The 18,373-nt window shown below is 41.5% G+C and overlaps 1 pseudogene; it reads right to left on the bottom strand.

The window, feature by feature from the left end:
• Positions 1-17,887, bottom strand: part of LOC103118473 (UBX domain-containing protein 8-like) — a 77,827-nt pseudogene extending 59,940 nt beyond the window's left edge.
• Between the last annotated feature and the right edge of the window lie 486 nt (positions 17,888-18,373).

Below are 18,373 nucleotides of genomic sequence, written 5' to 3'. Positions count from 1 at the left end.
GATGAATTGGGCAATGTTTCTGCTAGAACAGTTTTTTTTTAGGTTTGTTCCTAAATATTTTTATTTATTTATTTAAGAAAGGAGACTCCAACAACAACGACATCAATAATAACTACAACATAAAACAACAAGGGCAACAAAAGGGAATAAGTAAATAAAATAAAATATAAAAAAAATTTAAAAAAAAGAAAGGAGACATTAACAAAACTGTAGGATAGGAGGGGTACAACTCCACACAATTCCCGCCACCCAATCTCCATATTCCATCCCCTCCCCAATAGCTTTCCCATTATCTATCCCTCTGGAAGCATGGACCCAGGGTTGTTGTGGGTTACAGAAGGTGGAAGGTCTGGCTTCTGTACTTGCTTCCCCGCTGAACATGGGCGTTGACTGGTCAATTCATACTCCCAGTCTGCCTTTCTCTTTCCCTAGTAGGGTGGGTCTCTGGGGAAGCGGAGCTCCAGGACATATTGGTGGGGTTTTCAGCCCAGGGAAGCCTGGCCGGCATCCTGATGGCCTCTGGAACCTGGTGGCTGAAAAGAGAGTTAACATACAAAGCCAAACAAATTGTTGAGCAATCATGGACCCAAAGGTTGGAATAGTGGAGAGGAAGTGTTGGAGGGGGTACTCACTGCAAACTCTAGTGTACTTCTGCTTTCAGGTATACATTTTGCCCTAGTTTATGGACATGTGTGAACATATGCTCTATCTCACAGAACCTGGTTTATATCTAGATTTTGGGACTTTGTTAGAAAGTGAACCACCTGGGATGGAATTAGAGAATACTATGAAAGGAAATGTCTCACCTGAGTAATGAAGCTGAAGGGTTGTCATTCCACATCTCAAGTCTCTGGACACAGTCTGAGGTGAAGCATGTTGAGGTGGCAATCATTGTATTGATTAGGTTGCGATCGGCAGATGCAATATTATTTTATATGAATTGGGAGAGGCATGCGGGAAAGTGGGCCCTACCCTAAGGTTCCAGGACTGGGGGAAATATAGGCTCTATAGTGGAAATGTGAGGTTCCTGCTGTATTAGGGTTCAAAAAGACAATGGATAGTTATTTTTATCATCACATTATTTGGTAATTGGGTTAACTTTGAAAAGTCCCTTTGTTAGGGTTTGCTCTATAATACTCAGTATCTTGTATATAGCTGTGCCACCAGTTGCTTCTGATCTACTTGGTCTAGGCTTCTGAGAGAGTCCACATATCAAAGCCTATATATTAAAAAAGACTCAGTCTATGTTTTAAAAACTTCGAGACAATCAATTTTCCCCCCTCTCATATTAATTAAATAGTGATTTATATGACTACACTTTGATAGGAGTGTACATAAACACCATTCCCAACACCAAAAGACTGTATCCCATCCCGCCCACCCACCCCCACCCCCACCCCCACCAGCCGGCCCAGGAAGCCGCATGTCTACTCTCCCCCTCACCAAGTAGGGTTCTTACTTTGGTGCCCTACTTTCAATTTAGTCAGATCTTGCTTTTAGTTTCCCTTTCTGATCTTCTTTCTCAACTTCTGTTGATGAGTGGGATCATCCCATACTCATCTTTATATTTCTGACTTAGCTCACTTAACATAATTCCTTCTAGCTCTGTCCAAGATGGGTCAGAGAAGGTGGGTTCATTGTTCTTGATAGCTGTATAGTAGTCCATTGTGTATATATACCACAGCTGTCTCAGCCACTCATCTGTTATTGGGCACCTGGGTTGCTTCCAGGTTTTAGCTATTATGAATTGTGCTGCTATGAACATAGGAGTACACACCTCTTTTTGATTGGGTGTTATGGAGTCCTTGGGGTATATGCCTAGGAGAGGAATTACTGGGTCATATGGAAGGTCCATGTCTATCCTTGTGAGAGTTCTCCAGACTGCTCTCCATAGAGGCTGGACCAATTTACATTCCCACCAACAGTGCAAAAGGGTTCCTCTGTCCTCACAGCCTCTCCAGCATTTGTTGCTACTGTCCTTTTTGATGTATGACATTCTCAATGTTGTCTTTATTTGCATTTCTCTGACAATCAGCGACCCGGAGCAGTTTTTCATATGTTTGTTAGCCTTTTGGATCTCCTCTGAGGTGAATGTTTTGTTCATATCCTCTGCCCATTTTTGGATGGGGTCATTTGCTTTTTTGGTGCTAAGTTTGCTGAGCTCTTTATATATTTTGGTGATTAGTCTCTTGTCTGATGTCTGGCATGTGAAGATCTTCTCCCATTCTATGAGGGGTCTCTTTGTTTGTTTGATAGTTTCTTTGGCTGTGCAGAAGCTTTTCAATTTGATGTAGTCCCATTGGTTTGCTTTTGCTTTAGTCTTCCTTGCAATTGGGTTTGTTCATCAAAGATATCCTTGAGGTTTAGGTGGGAAAGTGTTTTACCAATGCTTTCCTCTAAGTATTTGATTGTTTCTGGTCTAACATCCAGGTCTTTGACCCATTTGGAGTTGATTTTTGCTTGTGGTAAGATAAAGTGGTTCAATTTCATTCTTCTGCATGTTTCAACCCAGTTTTCCCAGCACCATTTATTGAAGAGAGCCTCCTTCTTCCATTTAATACTTTGGGCCCCCTTATCAAAGATTAGATGTCCATAGGTGTGGGGATTTAGTTCTGGGCTTTCAATTCTGTTCCACTGGTCTGTGTGCCTATTTTTGTTCCAGTACCATTCTGTTTTGATGATGATGGATTTATAATATAGTTTGAGATCTGGAAGTGTGATGCCTCAATTTCTGTTTCTTTTCCTCAAGATGGTTTTGGCAATTCTAGGTGTTTTCTGGCTAGAAAAGTTTTATGGGTATCTGTACAAAAAGAAGGGTTCTTATTGGTCAGAAAGACAAGATTATTAGCCATAGAAAAGAAAGACAAGATTATTAGCCATAGAAAAGATTATTTCAGGCATAGCTATTTTCCATTAGAGAAGTCAGGGAAGTTGATGTTATTCTTTTGTTGGTTCTGGGGCCTCTAGTATGTGCATTTTCACTGCTTCTGGATGAGTTTACTTATATTTTTAGTTTTATTTCACACACACACACACACACACGAGGAGAGAGGGAGAGAGAGAGAGAGAGAGAGAGAGAGAGAGACCACAGCATTATAGCTTCTCCCAGTGTCATGATATTGCTATGTGTATGTGGTGCTGGGATTTGAACTTGGCCCACATGTAAGGCAAGGCACCTCCCAGGTCAGCTCTCTTCTGGCTTCAAGCACCAGAATGTAGGTCATGCAGGCATTCTCACTTGTGCTGTATGGGAAGTTCACTATGGACAGTTTTAAAATTTCCCTTTGGGGAGAGGTTGGAACTGCGGTTGGATTCAGTGTGAAGTCTGGGTGAGGCTTGGTGCCAATTGTTACATGGTGGGCCAGTTGACCTTCCATTAAGACTCTGGGAATAGTAAAGCTATCACTACCTTAGCATATCTGGTAACCCACAGACATCTGAGTGAGTTGCTCACACAGCTAAGTAATGGCAGGACTGGGGTTTGGACTCAAAGGGCTGCTTCTATTTCCAGCACTTGAGATGATATTTAGAAGATGGCTGTAAATTACTGAGAGGCATCAATCTTCACAATTTCTCATTGTAAACCCATCTCACAAGTGTTCCATTTGTATCCATACCCAGGAACTCTTGTTTAATGCCATGAAGGAGGCAGGAAAGAACACTAATCCTCCATATGCTAATATAAAAGCTAATCTCATAGAGGACAATTAAGAATTCTAGAAGAGAAATTAAGAATTCTAGAAGAGAAACAAAACCTAGGCAGAGCTACTGTTTCCCAGATGGATTCCAGTTTTCCAGTCATTGACAGAAATTTAGAGGAAACAAAGAATTATTCCCATTAACTTCACTTCTTTGTCTTCAGAAGAATGCTGGAGCTCAGACCTGCGTCATTTTATGACACCAGGTTTGCTGGAAACCAGCCATGCCTGGTGACTCTGCTCCCAATCCAGGTCTGAGAATCACTTGAAGGCTTGGAACCTTTTTTGTCAACTTTCCAATTGTGTGGTGGGAGCCAAGTGGTCCAAGTGCTGGCCTAGAACATGATCCATGACATAAAGTTCTGAAAACCTAATTTATTTACACATCTGCATACCCGACTCACCATCTAATCAGTTAAGAATTTCAAAGGTCGGTGTCAGGGATGTTAGAGAACAAAGAATCTGAGTTAGTTTTGAATGCTGGAAATACAGGATGATTAGAGACAGTGGGTAGACATTAAGCCTTATGCTGGTGAAAATAGAACCTGGACTACTAAGGACAGTTATGAGGGCTGGATAGTGGCTCACTCAGTAGAGTCCACATGTTACCATGTGTGAGGACCTGGGTTCAAGCTCTGGCTCTCCACTTGCAGAGGGGAAGCTTCATGAGTGGTGCAGCCTCTCTCTGCCTCTTTCTCCTCCATCTTTCTCTGTTTCTCACTCTATTAAAAATGATTACCAGGGGGCTGGGTGGTAGTGCAGCAGGTTAAGAGCACATGGCACAAAGCTCAAGGGCCAGCGCAAGGATCCAGGTTCAAGCCCCCAGATCTCCACCTGCAGGAGGGTCGCTTCGCAAGAGGTGAAACAGGTCTGCAGGTGTCTATCTTTCTCTCCTCCTCTCTGTCTTGCCCTCCTCTCGATTTCTCTCTTTCCTATCCAACAACAACAATAGCTATAACAACTACAACAAGGGCAATAAAATGGGAAAAAATGACCCTGGAGGCAAAAAAAAAAAATTACCAGGAATGGTGAAGTTGGGCAAGCATGAAGCTGCAGTGATAACCCTAGTGGCAAAACAAAATAGAACAAAATTCTTCTACTTTAGGGATTCTTCTCTCTTATCCCCAGCACAAGTGGTTCCTTAAACTCCTTCAAAAAATCAATCACCGCACTGGTAGCATCCCCTCACCTGGGATTGTTTAATGTATCTCCCCAACTGAACTATGAGGTTCCCCTACAGCAGGGGTGGGTATTATACAACTTTAAAATCACAGAACTCAATTGACAGCTATATAGGTTTAACTAACATTAGTCATGAAATAGCAAAAAGAATTAGACTCATGTAGTCTTAGGGGGCAGTGATGACCACATGAAATTTATGGTGCACTTACAGGATCCACTTTCTGCTCTAACCAATTTTCCAGTGACAATTTTTGCCCAAAGAAATAGGCTTACATGCCTCCCCTCTGCCATGTTCTAGGTATGGTGACCAGAGCATGAGGCCATAGGAAAGCAAGTGAGGGGATACTCTATAACCATTGATGGAAACTGGCTGATTCTATGTGTATTCAATCAAAACCTGATTTATAGGGAAGGCATGATCTTTTTTTTTTTTCTTAGTAGAGTAGATATACTGAGACTTTTTTGAAAGCAGAGACAAGACATGATGCAGGAAGAGAAACTGTCTCCTGGGTCACCCTGAGATGTGGAGCATGTGGGACATCAGAAAGGCTCCGAAGAATCAGGACAAGGAAAGGAGATAAGAAATCTGAACCCAACCAAACCATTCAGGTATCGCTGGCTGAGAGTGGTTGTCAAATCCTTACTGTGGAAGGAGAGGCTGTCATTTACCACCAGGGTCCCACTGTGAGGCAGGTGTATCTGTACACAGGTAGACACATTCCTTGACTTCGAGTGAGGATGGAACCAATCGTTGTTATGTTCTTCATAACTCTCTGAGTTATGGGACTGAATATTTGACAGCTATTTTGGTCTTTATTCTGATGTTTAGCTTGTTTCTTAGCAAAGCGTGTCCCTATGTTTATGTACTTTTCCTTGTCTTGGTGCAGTGGCAATCTCATCATTGCTGAATGAATGAATGAATGAATGAATGAATGGTTTAAGTGCTATTCCCAGCACAGCCTCTCCACAAGGACCAATTTTCCTAAGTTAGTGTCTCTTCAAAGCCCACCTGTCTCTAATGTTCTCTCTCTCTCTCTCTCTCTCTCTCTCTCTCATTTTTAGGTACTAGAAAAATGGCTAAGTATTGGAGAATCAGAGTAGAGCTCACAGTACAATTTGCTACTTTGTCACTTCACTGGAGAAAGAAAAGCAAACTTACTCAAATGAGTATCCGGACAACTGAAATGCACCCCACCCGATCTTTTTCTCAGATTTTAGTTAAACAGTGATAGATTCTGTTTTGGTTTCCGAGATTTCTATCCTCCAGATAGGAAACTATCTGCCTTGATAAAGATGGTTTTGTCAGTGGAATTGTGTGTAATGGAGAGAGAAATATGATCTGCCTGGTTAGGGTTGACTGTGAATTTCCAGTGAACTATTCAGTGACTATTAAGTTGGTGGCACTATTACTGAGACTAGTTCAGCTATGACATGAGTGACTGATAAATGTGAGCACTATTCTTCCATCTGCAGATCCAGTGTTGAATTGAAACAGATAAAATCTTCATCCTCATAAAGCTTACAATAGAGTTGGGGATGTGGGTCATAAGCTTAATGGATACATTAAACTCAGGAAATGACAAAAGGTATATAAAATAGGGGAAATTGTATGTATATTTGTGGGGCAGGGCATTTGCTGGAATTTACAATTTTAAACAAGGTGGTTCGGCAACCTTTCCTAACAAGGTGAACAAAACCCAAAGGAGATGTAGATGTCACCAAAGATTTTGGGTAGTTGATAAGACACAGTCTAATCTTCAAGGCATCCATGACCTAGTGGGATAGGTAGACTAACCTGTCATTTTACTACAGAGAAAAGAAAGTGATACTTAGAAGTATCTAATTCCCTTCATGATATTGTAATTGACTAGAAGATGTGCACTGTTTCTCAAGTATGGTTGCATATACTGATAATGAAGAAAACGGCCCTTTTCAATTCAATGTTTTAAGACTGGCACATGTCACATGCAGCTTCTAACTTCTTGAAGCCCTAAAAAGCTTTCTTTTCCATCTGTCATGTCTCCCCCAATTCTGATCATCTCAGGAGCTCAGAAATGAACTAGTATCAAATGAATTCACATGTGGCTAAGAACAACACCTGTGGTTTTGGGGTAATGAATCAAATAGCCTGGCTTTCAGTGGCCATACTTGCAAGCAGATGCTCATTGCTTTTTGAGTGTTGGAGGAAAATCCTTTATCCCAATATGGCCAAGAATGGATTACCCAGAGCCCTGAGCCCATGTAACTGGGCAGTCCTTGGTTCTTGTTTTAGCCATTTCAGTTTCTGTAGGCTCTGATCACTGGGGAAACATACAGAGTATGTGGCCTTTGTGACCCCAACACATAAGTCTTCATGGAAACTTGCCATTCTCAAACGTCAGGCATGTCGATGAGCGAAGTCCCTAGGGTAAATCTGCAGCCGAAATATCCCAATTTAAAAATATTCTCCAAGTGGCTTATAAAGTGTGTACAAGTTCAATTGCTCTTGGCCTCCATGTGCTATGACAGCTGGCCTGTCTGTGTTTATTTGTCCCTCTGACTTGTGATTATTCAGAGGGATGGTATTTTTCTCACTCTGTCTCTTCCATGAGAGGCAGCACACCTCTTAGAACCAAGGTCACCAGACTCGGATAACTGGTAGGTCTGCCATGGACTCTTGTGCTCATGGGTGGTGGGGGGGGTGTCAAGGGAGTGTTGATGCTCCTAAGGTGGCTGGGGACAGTTTGAGCATCGGTGGGCAAGGTTGAGTATCACCTGGGTGTCAGTGTGGCTAGCAAGAAAGGAGAGTATGCTGCTGTCCGTGGAACCATCTTGATTCCACTGATAGTGGGATCCTCTGCTTTTGCTGCTTTTTGGAGACAGATTGAAGGGAGTCACTCACTGAATAAGGCACAGTGTCAGAGGATAACTGGAAAATGTGGCAAAAATGATTCAAACCAGGCTGAGTGGTGGCTCACCCAAAACAGCACACATGTTACCATGCACAAAGACCTGGATTTGAACCCCCAGGTACTTCCTGCAGGAAAGGAGAGCCTCATGAGCAGTAGCACAGTGCCTTGGGTGCCTCTCTTCTCTATCTCTCTCCTTCTATCCTATCTCTCTCACCTTACCTTCCCTCTCTTCATCTCTGTCTCTTTGTCTCTCATCCTCTATCAAAAGAAAGAAAGAAAAAAAAAGGCCACTTGGACTAGTAGAGTCATGTGAAAATACATGTATAGATGAACTTTCAAATCCCATGGAAGCACCATGCACAGAATCAAGGGGAAACTCCCAGAGTGGTAGACCAGTGTTGAGATTTTTCTCCTTTTGTCTCCATTTCTATTTTAAATATTAAAAAATAAAAAGAAGTCTGTGGGGAGTAGTGGAGCATACGGGTGTAAGGTCCTAGAGGCAGTAAAAAAAAACACCAAAATAAATAGTGCTACTTCACTGAGTGTTGTAAGGGTCCGAGAATGCGTAGGTAGCACTTAACACACATTAATATGTAAATCTTGTGGTGGTTTTGAAATATGGCGTTACAGAAACTTGCTATTGTAACTGTGACCATTGTCTCTGCCCTCATCACCTTGGACATGGTGGAACCTGAATTCTCAAGGATCCACTTACCTTCTGTTCACCTCTGACTCAGTCTCTGAAAATATCTGAATTACAAGGCCAATCCTTTCTAGGCAAGTGAAATTCAGAAAAAGGGAAAATGGCTTTGAGTTATGCCTCACATAATAAGGAACAAAACACGTTGAGTAGGAGTTGGAGAGGCTGACTCAGCAAGAGCAGAGCACGCGCTCAGCTGCTCCAGTTGCAGCGTCCACTCACGGGTCTCAACTTGGTCTTTCCTAAATGGAGCAGTTTGGAGCACGGTTTCCAGAGGTCCTTCTTCTTCTAGCGTTTGCCCTTCTTCCGTAGCCAGTCAACAGCGTCAGGTTGAGCCTGATGTAAAGTTTCGAGGTCCTATTCAGAGTCAATAGTTTTGTTGCTTGTTTGTTTTGCTTTTTTGTTTTTTACTGTTATGATTCACGTCGAGTAATGATCAGTTCTAGGCTTTGGATTTCAAACTCTCTTATGCATTACAACTGATCACAAGGACTCCTGATTTTAGGGGCTGACATATGCCATGCTACCCCTGTCTTATGACACACACCAGGCTTACATACCACAAATTACATGTCAAACTTTCAAAGAACAAATATACCCAGTCTTTTAAAAAATTTATTATGTGGTGATTGCTTGGTAATGTCAAGTAAAAATACACACATTGTATAAGCTGATCTCTAGTTAGGTAGTTATATATAGCTGGCCATATAATTATCTGTCTACTTGCAGATACTTCATGATACATATATCTATTTATATGTGCCTAGATCAATCTGAGATGTATATTACATGCCAACTTAGTTCCTGGATCCTTGTGTCAGGAATATTTAATAGATGATGCTTGAGAAATATAAGCATTCATAATTTTAAAAGTCCCTAACTTTTATGAAAAGTCACATTTATGCCTATGAATCTCCACATGTATAGATATTGATAAATAGCATATATAGATATACTCACTGAATGTTGACAGTGATTATTTTAGGGTGATGCCATTTCAAATGTGGCAGCTGCTACTCCATAGCCAACCCTCCAGAAGTCTCCAGATGGGTTTTTATTTTCTTCCTTATGTTTTAGACATTGCTAATTTTTAATATTGAGTGTCTATTATTTATATAGTCAGAAGAAAAAGTACTTTGTATGGAAAAAAGAAGAGTAACTAAAAGATACTGATTCAGATACTAGTTTAAAGATAAAATTATTAGGGGACAGGTGGTAGCACACCTTGTTAAGCACACATGTTACAATGTGCAAGGACCCAGGTTTGAGCCCCTGTAGGAGGAAAGCTTTGCAAATGGTAGAGCAGGGCTACAGGTGTCTCTCTGTATCTCTTCCTCTCTATCACCCCCATCCCTCTCAATTTCTGGCTATCTATATCCAGTAAATAAATAAAGATCATTTAAAAAATAAAAGAAAGATAAAATTACTAAAGGGAAAAATGCAAAATGTCTGGAGTAGTGAGTAAATTGAACAAAGAAAGACTATCAACAATTTTCAAAGGCAATACATTTATAACACATTTTTAAATGTAATATTTCATTTCGTTTTTATTTTCAACTAACTATTTTAATGACAGAGAAAGACTACAGCCCCGCTCAGCTCAGGTTGGTGCTGGGTATTGGGCCTGGAACTTCTGGGGCCTTGGGCATGGTAGTCTGGTGTAGCACATTATTAAATGTCATATTTTACATATTTTCTCTTCTTTTTTATTATCTTTATTTATTTATTGCTTAGATACAGCCAGAAGTTAAGAGAGTAGGGGAAGATAGAGAGGAATAAAGAGAGACACCTGCAGTACTACTTCACCACTTGCAAAGCTTAGTCCCTGCAGGTAGGGAAAGGGGGCTTGAACCCAGGTCCTCGTGCATTGTGATATGTGCACTTAACCAAGTGCACTACCTCCTGGCCCCTAAGTGTAATAGTTTAGATATGTTTGTTCTATGATTGATTTCTAGGGCATCTTAGGTGTCTTGCAGGTCTAACTACAACTAGAAGATGTTTAGAGCTGCAATTTTTAGTTTTTTGAAGAAAATCAAGTACACAAATATGAGTTACATCTAGCTTTTACGAGACTATCACTTTTAGTTTTGCAAAAAATATTCATCCCATTTGTACTGCATGTTTTAATAAGCTTAATACTAGAGCGTCTGTAAACTGTAACCCCAACTTAGCATGCACCCCTACACACAAGCACATATGCACACCCTCCCTCCTCATTCAAAGAGAAGCCCTTTCCAGCAGCCCTGAGCTAACCTGGTGTGCTCTGGGCACCAGTTCCCATGGGCCACTGTCAGGAAAGTGGTGAGTGGGGAACAGTAGTGGAGGAAGCTGGAGCGGGCTTTGAGCTGATAGCCTCTCATACAGTACATCTAGGCCAGGTAAGGGCCCAGGGTCACTTCTGCAGTTTGGCCAGACTCTCCTTGGGAAAAAAGAAACTCTCTGACTAGAGTCTTAATTCCCACTGCTTTGGAAGCTGCAGTATCATTAGCTGGCACCTCCTGGACTACTTATGAGCTGCTCACTTGCATTATGGTTCCAAGCAGTGACACCTACCCCCAACCCAATTTGAGTATCAAAGAGGTTAGGAGAAGATGGCACTTTTGTGTCCAGACTATTAAATGGGAATAGATGAAAAATTCCTTAAAATAGTGGAGTCCATATGTAGAAAGCCTACAGTCAACATCATACTCAGTGGTGGAAAACTGAAAGCATTCCCCCTTAGATCAGGTATTAAATGAGGAAAGGAGAGTGAACAGATGGTGTTGGAAAGATTTGGTTGAAACATTCTTTTTTTAATGACAGATCTGGGGCCTAGATACATTATTTTTTAAAAAAAATTTTATTTATATAATGGAAATATTGACAAGACCATAGGATAAGAGGAGTATAACTCCTACCACCAGAACTCCATATCCAATCCCTTCCTCTATTCTTCATCCCTGGGAGTATGGACCCAGGATCATCATGGGGTGCAGAAGGTGGGAGGTCTAGCTTCCGTAACTGCTTCCCCACTGAACATGGGCATTGGCAAGTGGATCCATACTCCCAGACTGCCTCTCTCTTTCCCTAGTGGGGCAGGGCTCTGGGGAGGCGGGACTCCAGGACACATAGGTGTGGTCATCTGCCCAAGGGAAGTCAGGTTGGCATCATGATAGCATATGAAACCTGGTGACTGAAAAAGAGTTAAGATATAAAGCAGAACAAATTATTGACTAATCATAAACCTAAAGGCTATAATATTGCAGATGAAGATTTGGGGTTTCCATGCTGGAAAAAGCTAGAAGGTCTATTTTAGGTATATTTCAAGGGGGCTCATGACTCTACTATTTTTGGCCTGAGCCTGACACATAATATACAGGTTGACCTAAGCTGTTGTCTGGGGAGATGGTGTCATGTTGGAAAAAGGACCAGAAAGCTGCATTAGGGAAGAAAGTAGCTCCCAAATATGGGGAAGCATATAAATATTGTTAACTGTAAACCCCATCCATTTAATCTGTGACCCATAGTCAGCACAAAAGCCTATGTAATCTCTGCACCCTATAGGTCTGAGCTTGCATTCTGTGGTCACGGCTAGGAACATTCTTGGCTGCACTGATTTCAGGACCCATCATCCTTGAGTGATAGGTGGAGTATATTGTCCAACTTCCCTTCAGAGAATGGAACATTCTCTATCATTGTTGAACCACATTGAGGCCAAGGTCCTTTAGGGGTCCACAAAGGGCTCCATTATGTTGTTCCTGATGGACATGAGCAGTGACAGTGGTGAGAAGGATCTGCTAGAGGTCTTGGGCCTCGATACAGGCAGGACTCCCACCTTCAACACCCCATAAAGAATTTTGGGCCACACTCCCAGTAGGGAAGAAATGATGGGAGAGTATCACCGGAAGGCTCTGAACTCCAACTCTGTCAGGAACTGGAGAGAGAAGAGGAAAAAGGGAGAGATATTTGGATGTAGTAATAGATATATGTGTGACTTAGAAAGGAAGAGAAGATTGGACCATAGAATAAACTAAACTCTGGTGGTAGGAACTGTGGGGAGTTGTACCCCTTTTATTTTGTAACTTTGTAAATCAATATTAAATCACTGATAATATTTTTTAAAAGCATATGATTGACTTTGAATGGCCACACAAAGTCACTTCTTTTTTTTTAATATTTATTTATTCCCTTTTGTTGACCTTGTTGTTTTATTATTGTAGTTATTATTGTTGTTGTTGTTGTTGGATAGGACAGAGAGAAATGGAGAGAGGAGGGGAAGATAAAGAGGGGGAGAGAAAGAGAGACACACCTGCAGACCTGCTTCACCGCTTGTGAAGCTCCCCTGCTGTTGGGGAGCTGGGGGCTCAAACCCGGATCCTTACGCCTGTCCTTGTGCTTTGCGCCAACAAAGTCAGTTCCCAGTATCAGCCAGGACACATCAGAGTCATTTAGACTGAGGTGTCTTCAGTCCTGGTTGATGCATGTCTTTGGGGAACCTCACTGTCTTACCTGCCTTTGTCTCTTATACAGTTTCTGTGTCTTGTTCACCACAGGTGATGCTGGGACCTTGGCCCAGGATCTCATAAGATCATTGAAACCTGGGTGACACTTGGGGCAGCAGGCTTGATTGGAGTGACATGTGCTCTTGCCAAGGTTGGCCTAGCTGTTCAGGAGTTAAACATTGACCCCTGTTTATCCACATAAATCTCCCAAGACTTTCCAAAGGTTTTCTCAGAGTCTGTCAAGGTCAGGCTTATCTCCCAGCCTTTCACCACTTGCCCAGCACACTTCCTTTTGCATGTTATGTGTGTGTGGTGGGGAAGGGGCTGGCTGAATGGGGGAAGTGAGGATTTTTTGTTTTGCTTTGGATTGTTTTGTTCAGAAATGTGGCTTTTTCCCACGGGCTACTTTCAAGGCTTTGAAACAAGGGCTCAGACTCACAGGGATTAATTCATTTGGGAAGACGGTGGGGGACTGGAGAAATGTGTCAGCAGCACCAAATTACCTTGTCTTAGAAATGAAAAGGATGCAATCTACCTTCACCACAGTGATATTTACATTGACAAGAATGATACTGCCCTGTCATAAGGCATTGGATGACTCTAGTTAATCCACCTGGTAGGAAAAAGGGTTTTGGAGATAGTGGAGGTGACATATGTGAAATCAGCTTAGAGGGTATTACACACATGTTGGTCTTTGGGGATTTGGGTGCAGTGACAACATACTCAGAAAAAGGCACAAACATATGGAAAACTGGGAGATGTTATGCATGTACAAACTATCGTATTTACTGTCGAATGTAAAACATTAATTACCCAATAAAGAAATTAAAAAAATAAATATGAATTAAAAAAAAGAAAAGAAAAAGGCACAGACACATGATATTCCCTTTGGATAGCAGTTCCACTCACTATGTTCCTATTATTTAAAAGGTGAAGGAGATGTAAATTTATGCATACATGTTAACATAGACAATGCTCCTGGCATGTTAAGTGAAAATGAAATTACAAAACAGTGCTCATAATACAATTCCAATTCCATATAATCATATATATGATATCATTCCAATTACATACACACACAAATTCCATAATTATGTATGTGGAAAAGCATGATGGATAAAAGTATCTCTTAGTACTTTAATGTTGATTTTAACTTCTCCTTATAGGTTTTCTATATCACCTATTTAAAACTTTTTTATTATAATATTTATTTATTGGATAGAAACATCCCAAAATTGAAAGGAAGGGAGAAATAGAAAGGGGGAGAGGCAGAGAGACACCTGCAGCCCTGCTTCACCACTTGTGAAGCTTTCCTCTTGTAGGTGGGGACTGGGGACTTAAACCAGGGTCCTTGCACATTGGAACATAGCGTTCAACCAGATGTGCTACTGCCCGACTCCACATATCATCTATTTTTTTTTAATTTAAGAAAGGATAAATTAACAAAACCATAGGGTAGGAGGGGTACAACTCCACATAATTCCCACCACCCAATCTCCATATATCCCACCCCCTCCCCTGATAGCTTTCCCATTCTCTATCCCTCTGGAAGCATGGACCCAGGGTCATTGTGGGTTGCAGAAGGTGGGAGGTCTGGCTTCTGTAATTGCTTCCCCGCTGAACATGGGCGTTGACTGGTCGGTCCATACTCCTAGTCTGCCTCTCGGGAACAGTGGGGTGGTGCTGTGGTGTCTTCTCTCCTTTCTTTGTGTCTCTCCTCTCCGTATCTCACTATCCAGCTTTAAGGTTACAGATAATGTAGTCCCTAAGCCCCAGTAATAGCCCTAGTATCAAAAGGAAGAAAGCAAGCAAGCAAGCAGGCAAGCAAGAAAGATCAGTGAATGTTATTTACCATCCCTGGTAAGAGAAGGAGGCAAGAAAGGCCTTCTTAGTTGTAGGTGCGGGAGACAGGATTTTAGATCTACAATTCCCAGAAGCCCCTTCAGAACTCATCCTATCCAGAGACTATCCTGACCAGACTATTAAGAGTCTCTGGAAAGCTCAGTACTGTAGCTAAGCAACATTGCATCCTAAAATAACCTTTTAGGGGCTAGCCTGAGAAGCTCACTACCTTCTGCCATGTTATATCTATGGAAAAATTTGAGGTGAGTTCCACACACTAACTTACATTGGTGCTGTAAGGAGGCAACCATTTTCAGTTGAGAAATCTATTTTTCCCATCTCTTCTTTACTCACATATTGTTTCAAAGATCCCTGATCAGCTTGCAGTAGGTTTCAAACTTGTGGACAAGTCCATTGGCTTATGATTCATCTGTTGACCTAGCTCACAGTTAATGGATATTTGAGACAGGAAGGACCTTACAGGTTCAAATTTATAACCAGTAACTCTTTGATAAAGCTGGTTATACCTGTTCAGGGATTGAATGATTATACTGGTGGTTTATGTTTTTACCTACATTCATCCTATTCTCACTCTAGTGGTTAATTTTATGTGTTAACCAGGCTAAAGCAAGATGCTGGTAAAACACTTTATGGGCATGCGTGAGGGCATTTCTAGAAGATAGTAACATTGAATTCAGTAAAACTGAAAAAGAAAACAAACAAACAAACAAACAAAGGTTTGTGAGTGGGCATCACCCAACCTATTAATAGCCTGAAAAATGACATAAGGCAGAGGAAGGTGGAATGTTAACTTTTCTTTGAGATGATATGTCCATTTTCTCTTGCCCTTGGAGCTTCTGGTTCTTAAATCTTCATACTTTGGGTCTTCTATTAGTGGCCCTTTGGTAATCAGACCTCAGATAGGGAGTACAACCATCAGCACCTCCAGTTCTCAGGTTTCTGTTCTTAGACACAGTCTCACCGTTGACTTTCCCGTTTCTCCAGCTTACAGGCTGCACACCATGACATAGCTTGGCTTCCATCATTGCATGAGTCAATTCCTGTAGTACACAATACATTCCAATTATATGTGTGCCCTGCTTGTTCTGTTTCTCTGGAGAACCCTGAATAATCTCTACACTAACTTTTCCTTGATTGTTGTGAGAGGTTTTAAGGGAAGGATTATTTGTTTTAGGGATACACTAAATTCTCCAATACATTTATCAATTCATTGACATCAGAGTGAGCTTGGGGCTACAGTGTTGAAATTTTCCTAATGTTTTGGACTGTTTTGTGGCCACCTAATATAAAAGGTGAACAAAACCCATGACACCTAGGATTCCCCCCCCCCAAAAAAAAAAAAACCAGAATCCAGAATTAGCTCACAATACAAGTTCTGGGCCCTGAATTTCAGCAGAATTTCTTCTTTTATAGTAAGGTAGTACACAAAGAATGTCTGGCTAATGATTCACAGTTGGGTATGTGAGGACTTGGAGATAGGCAAGAGGTAGTAAAAGGCTTAAAGCTCTTAGGACCATACAAACACCAGAAGATGGTGGTGACTGGACAGTGTCACACTCAGTTAAATGCACATAGTACTAAGCACAAGGACCTGTACAAGTATCCAGTTTTGAGCCCCGGCTCCCCATCTGCAGGTGGGAGGCAATTCACAAGCGGTGAAGCAGGTCTGTAAGTGTCAATCTTTCTTCCACTCTATCTTCCCATCCTCTCTCAATTTCTCTGTGTCTTATCTAACAAAATGCAAAAAAATGGCCCCCAGGAGCAGTGGATTCATAGTGCCTGCACAGAGCCATAACAATAACCCTGGAGGCAAAAAAACAAAAAAGGAGGAGGAGGAGGAGGTAAGGGGTTATGCTTGGAAATTACAGAAGTCCTAAAACCTGGTACAAATATTTACAATTAATTTTTATATACTACTTCACTAGAAGATCCTGATTAAGTATTTGGAAACCTTGTGAGGCAGTAAAAAGAGTACTGAACTCAGTGTGATGGATCTGTGTGCTGGTCTTGGCTGGCCATGAGTTTAGGAAAGTTCTAGAAGGAAAAACTGGACAAGCTGCTCTCAGAGCCTTCCATGTCTGACAGGTGAAGACTACACTTGAAAACTCACCTCCTGTCTATTTCACACTCTCATTTTGTTTGAAAAGAGGCTTCTGGGTCTGGAAAGAAGCAGGATATGGTGATCTTGATTGGATTTGTCCGTTGTTTCTGTTTCTTTAGAGGTTGATAGAAAACAGCTTTTCTAGACCTAGAGCACAACTCTGACCATTTCTGGCTTAAGAATGTTTTATTAATCAGATAAATATCATGGCCCCTCTTCTTTAAAGTTTTGAATATGAATTCAGATTCTTGAGACCCCATAAAACCCATCCAAAATCTCCTAGGGGTTTCATGGATGTAATATTATGATCTTCCCTAACAGAAGCAAATTCATAATTCACAGATACTTAAGATAATATAAGAGCCAATGGGATAGTACAAGTATCCCATTCAAATCTTTAGGATATAGAGTAATCTGTAGTTCTTAGAGTTGTAATTCTAGAACCCAGAGAACGTAAGATGGTATTACATCTTCTCTCTCTAATTTTATTGTTAAATTTATTTTTTTTGTTTTCCCTTTTGTTGTACTTGTTTATTTTTTATTGTTGATATAGTTATTATTGTTGTTATTGATGCCGTCATTGTTAGATAGGACAGAGAGAAATGTAGAGAGGAGGGGAAGACAGAGAGGGGGTTAGAAATATAGACACCTGCAGGCCTGCTTCATTGCCTGTGAAGTGACTCCCCTGCAGGTGGGGAGCTGGGGGCTCAACCGGGATCCTTATGCAGGTCCTTTCTAATTTTAAATAAGCTAAGCTCCAGGGACTTCCAACTAAGTGTCCCAGCAGAGGTCAGAAGACCTAGCATTAATGAAGTGGCCTGTTCAGTCCTAAGGAAGCCCCTACCTTGCCTCTGTTCTTTGTAAGATCTGCCCTTGACCTTGGTCTCAGTTTCCTGAAATGGTCCTCTTCCAGCCCTAGTGTTCTTGGCTTGTGATTCTTTGATCTTTGTGGTTGACACTGAGACAATCATGTTTGAATCATTACTTTGCACCATAATTTTTGTCTGTGCTTTCCACTGAGGAAATCTGTCAGGAGAAGATTTTCTAGAGCACCCTGTCTGAGAAGCCTTTTTTAGTTTGTTTTTGGAAGAGGGGAGTTTTGCTCTGAGAATAGTTGTTAAGAGGCCCTCTTAGAGGTCAGAGGTCCACAGGGCACAAATATATTAGCTTTACCCAGAGGGCCAGAAACAGCAGGCCCACAGCTGGCATCTAGTTGGGCTCTGAAAGATCAGAGTTCCCGTTTCCACACTCAGGCTTCTCCCACTTCCATGACTCACCCCACTCATTCCAGAAAGTCATGCACAGGAATTAATTTATGGGGCCTATCCTGAGGTCTTTAAGTAAACAGTGCTACCAGTTCTTTCAGTGCCCCTAAAAGAGTTTGGTTCTAGGCCTCAGGGAGGAAGTTAATGACTTGTAGTTACTTTGCTATTGTTTTCCGAAAACAATTTGACTTC

Source organism: Erinaceus europaeus, chromosome 11 (genome assembly GCF_950295315.1).
Source record: "Erinaceus europaeus chromosome 11, mEriEur2.1, whole genome shotgun sequence".
Lineage (NCBI taxonomy): Eukaryota > Metazoa > Chordata > Mammalia > Eulipotyphla > Erinaceidae > Erinaceus > Erinaceus europaeus.
Note: the sequence above shows the minus strand (reverse complement) of the source record. Positions and strands in the feature narration are given on the sequence as shown.